We start from the raw sequence: 18,249 nt of genomic DNA on the forward strand, positions 1-18,249 counted from the left end.
ACAGGGGTTGTAGGTCAATTGGGCGGAATGGCCTGTTACCGTTTTGTGTCTCTCAATTTACTGGGAACGCTGCCGTCAGAGCGATCATCGAGGATCCACACCACCCAGCACACGCTCTGTTCTCGCTGCTACCATCAGGAAAGAGGTATCAGGGCCACAAGACTCGCACCACCAGGTTCAGGAATAGCTGCTCCCCCTCCACCAAAAAACTCAATCAGGGACTCATTTAGGACTCTTACTTTGCTCATTATTTATTACCGTATTTGCACAGTCAGTTTGTTTACATTTCTGTCTTTTGCATACATTTCTTCGTCTTGAATACCACTTACAGTTACTGGCAATTAGAAATTGGTCTAGGCACAAACTCTCTCGGGGTCGTATGTCTTCTTTCTTCTTTTCTTCTTTGGCTTGGCTTCGCGGACGAAGATTTATGGAGGGGTATGTCCACGTCTGCTGCAGGCTCGTTGGTGACTGACAAGTCCAATGCGGGACAGGCAGGCATGGTTGCAAGGGAAAATTGGTGGGTTGGGGTTGGGTGTTGGGTTTTTCCTCCTTTGTCTTTTGTCAGTGAGATGGGCTCTGCAGTCTTCTTCAAAGGAAGTTGCTGCCCGCCGAACTGTGAGGCGCCAAGATGCACGATTGGAGGCGATATCAGCCCACTGGCAGTGGTCAATGTGGCAGGCACCAAGAGATTTCTTTAAGCAGTCCTTGTACCTCTGACAATATATACTCAGACAATATATCTGAACATTTCAACTTCGCCCCCATCCAGAATTCAACAAGCATTACTGTGAGCATCCCATTTTGTCCAAACCCACCACCTCTCACCCTTTCTCATCACCCATCCCATGCCCTTTATTACACTGGACAACAATTTTTTTCAAAAAGTTTGCTTCCAGAAAAATTGGGTGATATGATAGACAACTTCATGCTGAACACAAAGGAATGTGTATCATGTAGGAAGTTGGAGCAACATAACATTAACTTCTATTGAATTTAACATGTTTAATCACATAATGATCCTGACACATTGATCCACTGACCTAAAAATATTTTGCAACTGATTTTCATTTGTACTCAGCATCGGATGCTTCTCGCATCAGTGTCCAACACTAGTTGGCCAGCATTTATGGATTCCAGTTGCCCTGATACTCCTTTTCCATGGTCATGATGTCCTGGTGAAACCTTTTACCATTTCGTCACTGACGGCACCGAGATCAGCAGGGAAGACGACAAAGTGCGAATACAGAAAATTAATTTTCTTTTTTTTTTAATTTTTCATTTTTCACACTATGAACCATATTAATCAAAATACACAAAAACATTTCCCTCTTGGATATACACAGTGTCATTTTCTCCCCTTTTTCCCCCCTCCCTCCCCTCCCTCCTTCCCACCCCCCCCTCCAAAGCCATTAAACATTCAACATAAACAATACAATAAACCCATTAAACAATGTCATCACACAATGAAAATAAACTAGAAAATTGTGTCTTCTACTTTTACACACTGGGTCAGTTCATTTCATCTTCTTCTCATTCTATCATTTTAGGGGGTGGAGGTCCACGGTAGGCCCTCTCTGTTGTGTTCCATGTATGGTTCCCAAATTTTTCAAACAATGTGACTTTATTTTTTAAATTATATGTTATTTTTTCCAATGGAATACATTTATTCATTTCTATGTACCATTGCTGTATTCTCAGTCTCTCTTCTGATTTCCAAGTTGACATTATACATTTTTTTGCTACAGCTAAGGCTATCATAATAAATCTTTTTTGCACTTCATCCAGTTTGAGGCCTAATTCTTTACTTCTTATATTACTTAGAAGAAAGATCTCTGGATTTTTTGGTATGTTGCTTTTTGTGATTTTATTTAATACCTGATTTAGATCTTCTCAAAACTTTTCCACTTTCTCACATGCCCAAATTGCGTGTACTGTTGTTCCCGTTTCCTTCTTACAGCGAAAACATCTATCTGATAATGTTGGGTCCCGTTTATTTAACTTTTGGGACGTGATATATAGCCTGTGTAATAAATTATATTGTATCATGCGTAACCTCGTATTTATTATATTTCTCATAGTTCCGGAGATTAGCTTTTCCCATATTTCATTTTTTATCTTTATGTTTAGATCTTGTTCCCACTTTTGTTTGGGTTTACAGCTTATTTCATCATTTTCTTTCTCTTGCAGCTTGATGTACATGTTTGTTATAAATCTATTAATTATCATTGTGTCTGTAATCACATATTCAAAGCTGCTTCCTTCTCGTAATCTCAGTCTGCTTCACAGTTTGTCCTTTAAGTAGGTTTTCAGGTGGTGGTATGCAAACATTGTATCATGAGTTATTCCATATTTGTACTTCATTTGTTCAAATGATAATAAATTATTTCCCAAAAAACAATTTTCTATTCTTTTAATCCCTTTTCTCTCTCATTCTCTAAAGGAAAGGTTATCTATTATGAAAGGGATTAGTTGATTTTGCATCAATAATAATTTTGGTAGTTTGTTACTTGTTTTTTTTTTCCTTTCTAAGTGAATCTTCTTCCAAATGTTGAGCAGATGGTGCATTACTGGTGAACTTCTATATTGCACCATCCCACTTATAAAGTATATGTTCTGGTACCTTCTCCCCTATTTTATCTTGCTCTATCCTGGTCCAATCTGGTTTTTCCCTTGTTTGATAAAAATCTGATAGATATCTTAATTGTACTGCTCTATAATAATTTTTAAAGTTTGGTAGCTGCAAACCACCTTGTTTGTACCATTCTGTTAATTTATCTAGTGCTATCCTCGGTTTCCCCCCCTTTCCATAAGAATTTCCTTATTATTTTCTTTAGTTCATTGAAGAATTTCTCTGTTAAGGGAATTGGTAACGATTGAAATAGGTATTGTATCCTTGGGAAGATATTCATTTTAATGCAATTTACCCTTCCTATCAGTGTTAGTGGTATATCTTTCCAATGTTCTAAGTCATCTAGTAATTTCTTCATTAATGGCTGATAATTTAATTTGTATAGATGGCCTAGATTATCATCTAGTCTAATACCTAGGTATCGGATTGCTTGTGTTTGCCATTTAAATGGTGATTCTTTTTTAAACTTTGTGTAATCCGCATTATTCATTGGCATCGTTTCACTTTTATTTGCGTGGCTCTTGTACCCTGATATTTCTCTATATTCCTTCAATTTCTTATGTAATTCTTTTATTGATAATTCTGGTTCTGTTAAGTATACTATGATGTCATCTGCAAATAGACTGATTTTATGTTCCTTCTCTTTTATTTTTATCCCTTTTATTTTATTTTCTGTTCTTATCAGTTCTGCCAATGGTTCTATTGCTAAAGCCAACAGTGAGGGAGATAGTGGACATCCCTACCTAGTTGACCTGCTTAATTTAAATTGGTTCGACATATATCCATTTACTGTCACCTTCGCCATTGGACCCTTATATAATGCTTTAATCCAATTAATATATTTCTCTGGTAGGTTGAACCTCTGTAATACTGTGAATAAATAATTCCAAAGGCTTTCTCTGCGTCTAAAGCAACAGCCACTGTTGGCGCCTTATTTCCTTGTACTGCATGGATTAAATTAATGAACTTTCAGACATTGTCCGTTGTTCATCTTTTCTTAATAAATCCAATTTGATCTAGTTTTACTATTTTTGGTACATTTTTGCTAATAGTTTTGCTATTATAATCTGAGTTAAGTAGGGATATTGGTCTAAACGATGCTGGTGTTAGTGGATCTTTCCCCATCTTTGGTATTACTGTAATTGTTGCTGTTTTATATGAATCTGGCATGTTTTATGTTTCTTCAATCTGGTTCATTCCAGGAGAGGAGGAATTAGTAACTCTTTAAATGTTTTATAGAATTCTATTGGGAGTCCGTCCTCCCAGGGTGTCTTATTGTTCGGTAGCTTTTTTAATATATCTTGTATTTTCTCTATTTCAAATGGTTTTATCAATTTGTTTTGCTCCTCTTCTTGCAATTTTGGTAGTTCAATTTTAGCTAGAAACTCATCTATTTTGTCTTCTTTCCCTTCATTCTCAGTTCGGTATAATTGCTCTTAGAATTCCTTTCATTGATCTCTGTTGGGTTATATGTAATTTGTTTGGCCTTTTTCCTTGATGTCAATACCGTTCTTTTAGCTTGTTCTGTTTTCAACTGCCAAGCCAGTATTTTGTGCGTTTTTTCTCCTAGCTCATAATATTTCTGCTTTATTTTCATTATGTTCTTCTCCACCTGTAGTCCTGTAGTGTTTTGTATTTTATTTTTTTGTCCGCCAGTTCTCTTCTTTTTGTTGCATCTTCCCTTGTTGCTAGTTCTTTTTCTGTATTTACTATTTCCCTTTCCAGCTGTTCTATTTCCCGATTTTAGTCCTTCTTCATCTTAGTTACATAACTTATTATCTGCCATCTGATGAAAGCTTTCATTGCATCCCATAATACAAATTTATCTTTCACTGATTCCGTATTTATTTCAAAATACATTATAATTTGTCGCTCAATTAATTCTCTAAAATCCTGTCTTTTAAGTAGCATGGAGTTTAATCTCCATCTATATGTTCTTGGTGGGATGTCCTCCAGTTCTATTGCTAATAATAGGGGTGAGCGATCAGATAACAATCTAGCTTTATATTCTGTTTTCCTAACTCTCCCTTGGATATGGGCTGACAACCGGAACAGGTCAATCCTTGAGTATGTTTTATGTCTACTCAAATATTATGAGTATTCCTTCTCCTTTGGGTGTTGTCTCCTCCATATATCCAAAAGTTGCATTTCCTGCATTGATTTAACCATAAATTTGGCTACTTTGTTCTTTCTGCTAGTCTTTTGTCCAGTTTTATCCATCTTTGAATCCAAATTAAAGTCCCCTCCTATCAATATATTCCCCTGCATATCTACAATCTTCAAAAAAATATCTTGCATAAACTTTTGATCCTCTTCATTAGGTGCATATATATTGACCAAATTCCAGAGTTCTGAATATATCTGACACTTTATCATTACATATCTCCCTGCTGGATCTATTATTTCCTCCTCTATTTTGATTGGTACATTTTTATTGATTAATATAGCTACACCTCTGGCTTTTGAGTTATATGATGCTGTCTCTCCTTAATTTATTATGTTCCACTTCAGTTAGATGCGTTTCCTGCACGAATGCTATATCTATTTTTTCTTTTTTCAGTAAATTTAATAGCCTCTTCCTTTTGATTTGGTTATGTATTCTGTTAATATTTATAGTCAAATAGTTCAACATGGCCACTTCATACTCTGTTTACACCTCATTTCCGCTTCCTCACCACCACCTTTCCCTTTTTCCCCATTTTCATTTCTCAGTTTTCTCTTTTTGAATGCATTGTATGACAACACTTCTAAAACATAAAATATTTCCACCATTCCCACATCTAAAATTCCCTTAACCCCAAGTGTCCCCCCCCATTCTCTGAGTCGCCCCTTGTCCCTTGTTGGGCAACCACAACTCTCCTCTCCATTCAGACTGCGAACCCATTCGCAAGTGTCAACTGATTTCGCAGTGACTGTTATTCTCTACCATCCAACCCCCTCCAGAAAAGACTTTTATCTTCACATTACAACAAAGCTCCCCCTCTTTTTCTTTTCATTTTTTTTAAACCCTCCTCTTTTTCCCCCTTCTCCCTTCCCTTTTCTTCCCTCCTTTAGTTCTTACTTATACATTATTTTTACATCTTTATATGTAGTTTGTCATCATTCTTTGTTCTTATTACATCTCTTCATCTCTCTTTCTGACCTGCAGGCGTTCTGCAAATTCTCGTACTCTCTCCAGATCCGAGAACAGTCTGTTTTGCTGCCCCGGGATAACTATTTTAGGCACCGCTGGATATCTTAACATAAATTTATAGCCTTTCTTCCATAGGATTGATTTTGCTGCGTTAAACTCCTTCCTCCTAAAGGAGCTCAAAACATGTCTGGGTAGAAAAAAATGTTTTGACCTTTGTATTCCAGTAGTTTTTTGTCTTCTCTAATTTTATTCATTGCCTTCTCCAATATATTTTCTCTTGTCGTGTATCTCAGAAATTTTACTAAAACGGATCTTGGTTTATGTTGTGACTGTGGTTTCGGGGCTAATGTTCTGTGTGCCCTTTCTATTTCCATTCCTTCCTGTATTTCTGGCATTCCCAGGACTTTTGGGATCCATTCTTTTATAAATTCTTTCATATCTTTGCCTTCTTCATCTTCCTTAAGGCCACCTATCTTTATATTGTTTCTCCTACTATAGTTTTCCATTATATCCATCTTCTGAGCTAACAACTCCTGTGTTTCTTTAACTTTTTTGTCACTTTCTTCCAATTTTCTTTTTAAGTCGTTCACTTTCATTTCTACTGCCATTACACGTTCTTCCACATTTTCTAATCTTTTCCCTACATCTGTTATGACCAGCTCTATTCTACTCTTTTTCTTCTGTACTTTTCATTTCTCTTTTCATTTCACTAAATTCTAGTGTCAGCCATTCTTTTAATGCTCTCATTTGTTCTTGAAAATTTTTTTTAGCTATGTACTGTCCATTCATTTTACCTTCTATTCCTCTGTGCAGAGCTTGGTGTTCTCCTTCTTCTTCTTCTTCTTCTGTGTCTGCTCTTGGGTTTGTGTCTTCTATTTCTCTTCTTTTTTTTAAACTTTATTTAAGATTTTATAACATGAATAACATATAGGATTACATTTAAAAAAATTAAGAATAAAATAATAAAATTACAATACAGTATCAGTAATCTAAATAAACTATACCCTCCCCAATAATTATTACACATTAATAATCCAACTCAAATTAGTCCAACCCCCCCTTCCCCCCAAAATAAAGAGTGAAGAATTAATAAAGTTAATAATATATCTGAGAAAAAAAACCCACTTACAAAAAAAAACAAAATCATAACCGATTAAAATACTAACAAAAAGAAAAGTAATTAATACTAAGATATCAGACTTAAAAAACATATTTAAATCAAACTTAAATGCATATATTTAACAAACAGAGTTAAGATGAAACATATATTTAACTCAAACTTAATATAAAAAATTAGTAAAGTTAGTAACATTATCTATCAAAAATTCTTAAACAATAATCAATTCTTAAAAAAAATTGTAGCATGAAAAAAAGATGAAAAAAAACTTTCTCTATAGAGATAAACCTTCACCAAATATCAACTAACTTCACATCTATCATCATATTAGTCACATAAACCACCATCTTAAAACAAAATTCAAACCTCATTAAGCATTGTACAATTCAATTTTAGTACTCTTCCACCATTTTTCCCTTTTACTCTTGAATAGTTATCCAATAAAAGCTCCAATACCACATTTAAATATCCCCAATCATTACGTTAAAATTCAGATATCCAAATAATAAAAACACATCTACAACGAAATCTATATCTTCAACAAATGGAGCATAAACCACAAACAAAATTCAAGCCTCATTAAGAATTGTACAATTCAATTTATAACTTTCACCATTATTCCCTTCGTTCTATAACTAAAATAGCAAAATAATATACACTAGAATTACCACTCCTTTCACCTTAAAGTTAAAGAAAAAATATTAAAAAAAACTTATCCATCCCATTCACATTTAAATTTCAAATATTCCTTATCTACTGAATAAACTTTACAAAAAAAACCACATCAATTTTTAGTTTTTTAAACAATCAAATACTTTCTTATGCTTTTTTTTTATAAACAAAAAAAAACCCTTCACCCTTTAAACTAATAATACAAACAAAAAGGGAAAAAAAAACGGGTAGGAGGTTAAAAAATACCCCTTCCCGTCTAAACCGCGCAATGCGGTAACTCCCAAAAAAAAATGGGTGTGAGATAACTCACACGTAGCAGATGACTTTCAGGAAATAGTGCCTATCCAGTTCTCTCCCCCCAACTCTCACTTCATCTTAAACTAACATCATCATTATTTAATATCCCTTTTTTTAAAAAAAAAATTAGAAAAAAAAAGGGACAACTCTTCTTTTAATCAGTTCCAACTGCCGAGTCACCATTATCTTCTATTTCTCCTCCTTGTATCTGTGTCTCTTCTGACTTTCTTGTTGAGCTATTGTCTCAGTTTGTTGGGTATTTTTTTCATGGTTTCTTGATGTTGGTCCTTTTCTTCTGGGCTGGTTATCTGTTGTGTCTCTTGCTTCCTTTTTTCTTAAACACCCCTCCCTTTCCTGTTGCTTTCTTCATCTTCCAGCTGGGAGCCCTGCTGTCGGGCATCTCTCAGCTGTTCATGCTGTGGAGTTTCACTCCACAGCTGGTCCCCCCTCCTTTCGGTATTCGCCTTGTCGTGCGCATCGCGCATGCACATTGCGCACCTCTGTTTGGCTCAGTGAGCCATTTTTGCAGTCCCGTGTTTGGTGGGTCGCGACCCTGCGGGGTCTCCACTAACCTCAGGGAGTGGGCTCCTCTTTCCACGGAGGGTCCCTGCTTTTTCGTGCAGGTAAGGCCTTCACATTTCTCTTCCGGCGTCTTTCCTTCTTTTTTTCCCGTTGTTTTTGGCTTTTCTTTCTTAGGAGCCTTTTTCTCCACACTTTTATTTTTTATTTGTTGTGATTTGTGTGTCTGGGGCTTTGTTTTTTCTTCACTTTTTTTCATCTTTTCTGGAGAGGGCTGGTATTCTCCTACTGGCCACTACTCCATCACGTGGCTCCTCCGGAGAAAATTAATTTTCAATGACATGCACTTCATGGTTTTGGATGTTCAAAGTAGACTTAAAATATTACAAGATGATACAAAAATAAGTTATATCTAAAAAAATGGTACGTGATAAGAAAATCTTAATGCAATTTTCGTGATCAGCAACCCAAAATCCATAAAACACACCCAAAATGTTCAGGAAGGGAAATCTTCATTGTCCAGTGTTATCAGACGCACTCCCTGAAACTTCTCATACCCTTTACTTGCTAAAAATGGTGTGTGACCCACAGAGTTTCTCCAGCAGGTTTGTGCACTGCACTTCTCATTTCCCAACCATTCTCTGCCCATCTCCTGCAGCATAATCACTCTCCCCGACCAGCCTTCCTCTTACCATGCCCGGAAACTCTAACTCTCCCTTGTCCCACCTGTTGACTTTGTGTCCCTTGATGGGTGATTTACTGACACCTTTGAGGGGACTTGAGGAAATAGCGAAAGATTTTCTGTGGATGCTTTCAGTTTCAAGCTCTGGAGCTGATTATTTGGACAGAGTTGTTCAGCATGGAAACTCTGTCAACCATGCTACTTCTCTGTACTCCTCTCTTGCCCACGTTCACTCCATTTCCCTCTGTGCCCTGCTCATTCACATACCTGGCCAGATGCCTCCAATGCTGTTTCTGTGCTTCTACCACAACCTCTTGCAGCCCATTCCAGATTCTGACTGTGTGGGTGAAAAATGGACCCCTCAGTTACAAAACCACCTCTTTCACATTTGACAGTCCTCCAATGGGAAACAGTCTGGCTGTGCAGCTTATGCCTTATAATTGAGAGATTGAGTGATCTGGCCCTATACTCTCTGAAATGTGGAAGAATGAGAGAGTATCTTATGAAAGGCATACTATATATACTCGTGTAATAGTTGATCCTGTGTAATAGTCGACCACCCCCCCCTCCCCACAATTTTTTGGCCACAACCACCCGCTTATCCGATCTCGCGATGCCCCGACCACAGACCCTCGCCCTGGCTACCCGCCCATCTGAGCTGCCAACTCCCCGAACCGCAGATACCCATCCCAGCTGCCAGCACACCAGATCTCCCAACGCTCCTTGCTCTGGCCACTCACACATCCAAGATCCTGACGATCTGACCACGATCTCTTGCCCTGGCTGCCCACCCACCTTGAGCTCCCAACACTCCAACCACAGATCCTTGACCTGGCCCCCCACCCATCCAAGCTCCTGGTGCTCCAACCCTGGAATCTCATTCCGGCCACCCACCCACCAAAGCTTCTGATGCCCTGACTGCAGACCCTAGCTCTGGCCACCTGCCCACCAGAACTCTCAATGCCCCAACCACAGACTCTCTCCTCGGCCTCGGATGCCCACCCATAATTCAACTACTATACGAGTGTATACAGTAGATAAGATAGAGGTTGTTAAGTTGTTTCCATTGGTGGAAGAGGCTAGAACTAAGGGACATGACCTCAAAATTCGGGGTAGTAGATGGAGATGAGGAGGAACTACTTTTCCCAGGGGTGGTGAATCTGTGGAAGTCACTGCCCATTGAAGCAGTGGAGGCGACTTCAGTAAATATGTTTAAAACAAAATTTTTACATAGTAGGGGAATTATGGGATATGGGGAAAAGGCAGATCTGGAATTCAAGTAACCGGCAACAAAAATTGCTGAAAATAAATAGGTAAAAAATATGGGCGTTTAAAATTGACACACCTCAATCTCAAGCAATCTCAAGAAAATTCACATCCAGCAACTAACAATCCTCATAGGTGACTCATACTGGGGGGGGTGGGGGGGGTTTACTGTACCTCAGTCGGGTCTGCTCTTAGCCTCCTGTGCTCCAAGGAAAACAGACTCAGCCTTTAAATCTCTCTTTATAGTGGCAGGGGTAGTGCAACGTTGCTTTCATTTTTTCTTTCTTTTGGCTTGGCTTTGCGGACGAAGATTTATGGAGGGGGTAAATGTCCACGTCAGCTGCAGGTTCATTTGTGGCTGACAAGTCCGATGCAGGACAGGCAGACACGGTTGCAGCACTTGCAGGGGAAAATTGGTTGGTTGGGGTTGGGTGTTGGGTTTTTCCTCCTTTGTCTTTTGTCAGTGAGGTGGGCTCTGCGGTCTTCTTCAAAGGAGGTTGCTGCCCGCCGAACTGTGAGGCGCCAAGATGTACGGTTTGAGGCGATATCAGCCCACTGGCGGTGGTCAATGTGGCAGGCACCAAGAGATTTCTTTAGGCAGTCCTTGTACCTTTTCTTTGGTGCACCTCTGTCACGGTGGCCAGTGGAGAGCTCGCCATATAACACGATCTTGGGAAGGCGATGGTCCTCCATCCTGGAGACGTGACCCACCCAGCGCAGCTAGATCTTCAGCAGCGTGGACTCAATGCTGTCGGCCTCTGCCATCTCGAGTACTTCGATGTTAGGGATGAAGTCGCTCCAATGAATGTTGAGGATGGAGCGGAGACAACGCTGGTGGAAGCGTTCTAGGAGCCGTAGGTGATGCCGGTAGAGGACCCATGATTCGGAACCGAACAGGAGTGTGGGTATGACAACGGCTCTATGTACGCTTATCTTTGTGAGGTTTTTCAGTTGGTTGTTTTTCCAGACTCTTTTGTGTAGTCTTCCAAAGGCGCTATTTGCCTTGGCGAGTCTGTTGTCTATCTCGTTGTCGATCCTTGCATCTGATGAAATGGTGCAGCCGAGATAGGTAAACTGGTTGACCGTTTTGAGTTTTGTGTGCCCAATGGAGATGTGGGGGGGCTGGTAGTCATGGTGGGGAGCTGGCTGATGGAGGACCTCAGTTTTCTTCAGGCTGACTTCCAGGCGAAACATTTTGGCAGTTTCCGCAAAAAAGGACGTCAAGTGATGAAGAGCTGGCTCTGAATGTTGCTACTGCACCAGCAATTCTCGGGGTCTGTGTTTGTTTCCTCTAGGTGATCATTGGTGGATCAGAGGTGGAGAGAGTGAGCAAAATTATCTCGGAGGACCTTTCCTGGACCCAACACACCAATGGCATCGTGAAAAAATCATGTCAACGCCTCTACTTCCTCAGTAGTCTGCGGAGGTTGGTTGTGACACCAGAAACCCTGGCAAATTTCTACAGAGGTATGGTGGAAAGTGTGCTGACTGACTACATCATGGTCTGGTACGGGGACACCAATACCCCTGAGTGTAAAGCCCTCCAAAAGGTAGTGGACACAGCCCAGGACATCAGAGGCCAAACCCTCCCCACTATTGAGCACATCTACAGGGAACGGTGCCGTCAGAGAGCAGCAACAATCATCAAAGACCCACACCACCCAGCACACACTCTGTTCTCACTGCTGCCATCAGAAAGTAGGGATCAATTCCACAAGACTCACACCACCAGGTGCTACCCCTCCACCATCAGCCTCCTCAACGACAAACTCAATCAGAGGGCAAATAATAAGTTATGTAACTAAGATGAAGAAAGACTACAATCGGGAAACAGAGCAGTTGGAAAGGGAAATAACAAATATAGAAAAAGAATTAGCAATAAAGGAAGATACAACTAAAAGAAGAGAATTGGCAGATAAAAAAATAAAATATGAAACACTATAAACATATAAGGTGGAGAAGAACATAATGAAGACAACAGGAACAGAAATATTATGAGCTAGGAGAAAAAACGCACAAAATTCTAGCGTGGCAGCTTAAGACAGAACAAACTAAAAGAATGGTATTGACATTAAGGAAAAAGGACAAACAAATTACATATAATGCAACGGAGATCAATGAAAACTTCAGGGAATTCTACGAGCAACTATATCAAACTGAAAACGAAGGGAAGGAAGACAAAATAGATGAATTTCTAACTAAAATTGAACTACCAAAATTACAAACAGAGGAGCAAAATAAATTAATAAAACCTTTTGAAATAGAAGAATTACAGGAGATATTAAAAAAACTACCGAACAATAAAACACCAGGAGAGGATGGATTCCCAATAGAAATCTACAAAACATTTAAAGACTTATTAATTCCTCCCCTCCTGGAAGTAATCAACCACATTGATAAAACACAAAGCATACCAGATTCATGCAAAACAGCAATAATTACAGTAATACCAAAGACAGGGAAAGATCCACTTGCACCAGCGTCATATAGACCAATATCTCTACTTAACACAGATTATAAGATAATAGCTAAACTATTAGCAAACAGATTGGCCGACTAGGTACCAAAAATAGTAAATCTAGACCAAACTGGATTTATTTAAAAAAAGACGAACAACAGACAATATCTGTAAATTTATTAACTTAATTCATGCAGTGGAAGGAAATAAAACTCCAACAGTAGTGGTTGCTTTAGACAAAGAGAAGGCCTTTGACAGAGTAGAATGGAATTATTTATTCAAAGTACTACAAAAATTCAGCCTACCAGAGAAATATATTAATTGGATTAAAGCATTATATAAGGGGCCATTGGCAAAAGTGACAGTAAATAGATATTCTTTTTCTTTCTTTGGCTTGGCTTCGCGGACGAAGATTTATGGAGGGGGTAAAAAGTCCACGTCAGCTGCAGGCTCGTTTGTGGCTGACAAGTCCGATGCGGGACAGGCAGACACGATTGCAGCGGTTGCAAGGGAAAATTGGTTGGTTGGGGTTGGTGTTGGGTTTTTCCTCCTTTGCCTTTTGTTCGTGAGGTGGGCTCTGCGGTCTTCTTCAAAGGAGGTTGCTGCCCGCCAAACTGTGAGGCGCCAAGATGCACGGTTTGAGGCATTTTCAGCCCACTGGCGGTGGTCAATGTGGCAGGCACCAAGAGATTTCTTTAGGCAGTCCTTGTACCTTTTCTTTGGTGCACCTCTGTCACGGTGGCCAGTGGAGAGCTCGCCATATAACAGGATCTTGGGAAGGCGATGGTCCTCCATTCTGGAGACGTGACCCATCCAGCGCAGCTGGATCTTCAGCAGCGTGGACTCGATGCTGTCGATCTCTGCCATCTCGAGTACTTCGACGTTAGGGGTGTAAGCGCTCCAATGGATGTTGAGGATGGAGCGGAGACAACGCTGGTGGAAGCGTTCTAGGAGCCGTAGGTGGTGCCGGTAGATGACCCATGATTCGGAGCCGAACAGGAGTGTGGGTATGACAACGGCTCTGTAAACGCTTATCTTTGTGAGGTTTTTCAGTTGGTTGTTTTTCCAGACTCTTTTGTGTAGTCTTCCAAAGGCGCTATTTGCCTTGGCGAGTCTGTTGTCTATCTCATTGTCGATCCTTGCATCTGATGAAATGGTGCAGCCGAGATAGGTAATCTGGTTGACCGTTTTGAGTTTTGTGTGCCCGATGGAGATGTGGGGGGGCTGGTAGTCATGGTGGGGAGCTGGCTGATGGAGGACCTCAGTTTTCTTCAGGCTGACTTCCAGGCCAAACATTTTGGCAGTTTCCGCAAAGCAGGACGTCAAGCGCTGAAGAGCTGGCTCTGAATGAGCAACTAAAGCGGCATCATCTGCAAAGAGTAGTTCACGGACAAGTTTCTCTTGTGTCTTGGTGTGAGCTTGCAGGCGCCTCAGATTGAAGAGACTGCCATCCGTGCGGTACCGGATGTAAACGGCGTCTTCATTGTTGGGGTCTTTCATGGCTTGGTTCAGCATCATGCTGAAGAAGATTGAAAAGAGGGTTGGTGCGAGAACACAGCCTTGCTTCACGCTATTGTTAATGGAGAAGGGTTCAGAGAGCTCATTGCTGTATCTGACCCGACCTTGTTGGTTTTCGTGCAGTTGGATAATCATGTTGAGGAACTTTGGGGGACATCCGATGCGCTCTAGTATTTGCCAAAGCCCTTTCCTGCTCACGGTGTCGAAGGCTTTGGTGAGGTCAACAAAGGTGATGTATATCAAAAAAAATTAACTTAAGCAGATCAACAAGGCAGGGATGTCCACTATCTCCCTCACTGTTCATGTTAGCTATAGAACCACTAGCAGAACTGATAAGAACAGAAAATAAAATAAGAGGGATAAAAATAAAAGACAAGCAATATAAAATCAGTCTATTTGGAGATGACGTTATAATATACTTAACAGAACCAGAAATATCAATAAAAGAATTACATAGGAAATTGAAGGAACATGGAGAAGTATCGGGGTACAAGATCAACGCAAATAAAAGTGAAGCAATGCCAATGAATAATGCAGATTTCACAAAGTTTAAGAAAGAATCGCCATTTAGATGGCAAACACAAGCAATGCGATACCTAGGTATACAACTAAATAAAAACCTCGGCCATCTATATAAACTCAATTACCATCCATTAATGAAAAAATTACAAGATGACTTAAAGCATTGGAAAGACTTACCACTAACACTGATAGGAAGGATAAACTGTATTAAAATGAACATTTTCCCAAGGATACAATACCTATTTCAGTCATTACCAATTTACCTAACAGAGAAATTCTTCAAGGAGTTAAAGAAAATAATAAGGAAATTCTTATGGAAAGGGGTGAAACCGAGGATAGCACTAGATAAATTAACAGAATGGCACAAACAAGGAGGCTTACAACTACCAAACTTTAAGAATTATTATAGAGCCGCACAATTAAGATACCTATCAGATTTTTATCAAACAAGGGAAAAACCAGATTGGACCAGATTAGAACTAGATAAAATAGGGGAGAAGATACCTGAACATATACTATATAAATGGGATGAAAAATTGGTGCAACGTAGGAATTCACCGGTATTGCATCATCTGCTCAACATTTGGAAGAAGATTCATGTAGAAAGGAATAAAACAAATTACCAACTACCAAAACTAATACTGACACAAAATCAGCTAATCCCTTTCACAATAGATAACCTTTCCTTTCGAGAATGGGAGAGAAAAGGGATCAAAAGAATAGAAAATTGTTTTTCGGGAAATAAATTATTATCCTTTGAACAAATGAAGGATAAATATAATATAACTCACGATACAATGTTTGCATACTACCAACTGAAAACATACTTGAAGGACAAATTGGGAAACAGTCTGAGGTTACCAGAAGGAAGCAATTTTGAATATGTGATTACAGACACAATGATAATCAAAAAATTTGTAACAAACATGTACATCAAACTGCAAAAAAAGGAGAACGAGGAAACAAACGGTAAACCTAAACAAAAATGGGAACAAGATCTAAACATAAAGATAAAGAATGAAACATGGGAGAAGCTATGCTCCGGAACGATGAGAAATACAATAAACACGAGGTTACACATGATACAATATAACTGGATACACAGGCTATACATCACACCTCAAAAGTTAAATAAATGGGAACCAACAGTATCAGACAGATGTTTTCGCTGTAAAAATGAATTGGGAACAACAATTCATGCAATTTGTACATGTGAGGAAGTGAAAAAATTTTGGAGAATCTAAACCAGATATTAAACAAAATCACAAAAAGCAACATACCAAAAAACCCAGAGATCTTCCTCCTAAGTAACATAAAAAACAAAGAATTTGGACTCAATTTGGATGGAGCACAAAGAAGATTTGTTATGATAGTCCTAGCTGTAGCAAAAAAATGTATTATGTCAACCTGGAAATTCGAAGACAACTTGAGAATACAACAATGGTACATAGAAATGAATAAATGTATTCCATTAGAAAAATAACATATAATTTAAGAAATAACATCACAATATTCAAACAAATATGGGAGCCATACATGAATTACAATAGAGAAATCCTACCATGGACTTCCACCACCTAAAATGACAGAAGGAGAAGACAACGAAAAGAACTGACTCAGTAAAATTTCTTGTTTATTTTTATTAAGTGACAACATTGTTTAATGGGTTTAATGTATCTTATAGATTGAACTTTAAATAAATGGGAAGGGGGTGAGGGAGGGAGGGAAGGGAGGGGGGAAAAAGGGGGAAAAACCGACACTGTATATATTTAAGAAGAAAAATGTCTGAATCTTGGTCAATATGGTTTATAGTCTGAAAAATAAAAAAATAAAAAAATAAAATCAGGGACTCATTTAAGGACTTGGGCACTTTATTGATTTTCCTTGTTCTCCATATTGCACAGTCAGTTTGGTTACCTTCGTTATCTGTTTATGCTGTGTAGAGTTTATTTTTTGCACTACCAATATGTGGTAATTCTGCCATGCCCGCAGGAGAAAGGAATCTCAGGGTTTTTTTGTGATGTACTCAATAATAAATCTGAAAGGTGCTCTGGTTTCCTTTTATGATCCAAAGATGTACAGGGTTAGTTGGTCACATGGGTATATTTGGGCAGCAGGGGCTTGTGGGCCGGAAGGGCCTGTTACCATGCTGTATCTCTAAGTCAGCCATTCTCAATGGGAGCCCTATAACACTCCCTCCTATATTCAAGTAAATGCCTTGTTTTCTTTTAACCTCAGTAGCAATTTTTTTTTAATTTTAAATCTTAGACAAACAGGACAGTAACAGGCCAATTCGGCCCCAGGTTTCCGTGCTGCCCAATTTACACCCCATTTACCTACACCATGGTATGTTTTTGAAGGGTGGGAGCAAACCAGAGCCCCTGGGGGAAACCCACACAGACACGGAGAGAACGCACAAATGCCTCAGAGACAGTGCAGGATTTGAACCCTGGTCCCGATCGCTGGCATTATAAAGGTTTTGCGCTAACCACTAAGCCTTTTTCCTCACCCTTTTTCATGATTTTTATACAGTCGGTAGAAGTTCAGAAGGAACCAAAACTTAAATGGGAAAGGGGGCCTATAAACTTTGAGCAGATCCTTGGGAGGGGCCATAGATGGAAAAGGTTGAAAATGGCTACTCTCGATAAATGAAATTCGTGTCTTTTCCAGGCAACACCCTTGTGAATCTCTTCTGCACCAACTGTAGCTGGATAACATCTTCCCTGCAGCATTGTGACCAGAAATGCTCCAAGCACACCCCCACCAACAAATGTGGCATGATATCCCAACTCTTCTCGTCGATGCCTCTGCCAACTAGGGGACAGAGCCTCAAGATTCAGGGTAGTAAACAGGTCAGAGATGAGGAAGACCTACTTTTCCCAGAGGGTGGTAAAACAAGGTTGGTGGAGATGAGCCAATCGTCAAATTAGCCATGATCTCATTGAATGGCGGAGCAGGATCGATGGGCCAAATGGCCCACTCCTGCTCCTATTTAAGTTGATTGCCTTCTTCGCCATCCTGCCATGATGCCATTTTTGAAGAGGATTCCCAACGTATCACTGACAAAGGGTTGGAACAAAGGAAATTCGTCGAACCTCAATCCACCCACTCCCCCACACCCGGTGAAAATCAATGCATCGAGCCATTGTATAATTTATATAGATATTTATTTATATATCCAAAAAAAGACATTGAAGCATAAATCTTATGAGCTCTGAGTTCAAGCTCATACATGGTTTGACAGATGCAATATAGTACACATTGAGGAAGCACTGACTCTTGCTTGGATTACCAACAGACACTACGATCTTAAAACCGTGGGTGATGTGCTTGGGAAAGGGGCAGGGACTTGGTGTTCTCCAAGTAACCAGTGTCAACATGTTATAGAGCCATGGGAGCCCCAAACACACTTCCTACCACCCACCAATTCCAT

Source organism: Narcine bancroftii, chromosome 13, assembly GCF_036971445.1.
Source record: "Narcine bancroftii isolate sNarBan1 chromosome 13, sNarBan1.hap1, whole genome shotgun sequence".
Taxonomy (NCBI): domain Eukaryota; kingdom Metazoa; phylum Chordata; class Chondrichthyes; order Torpediniformes; family Narcinidae; genus Narcine; species Narcine bancroftii.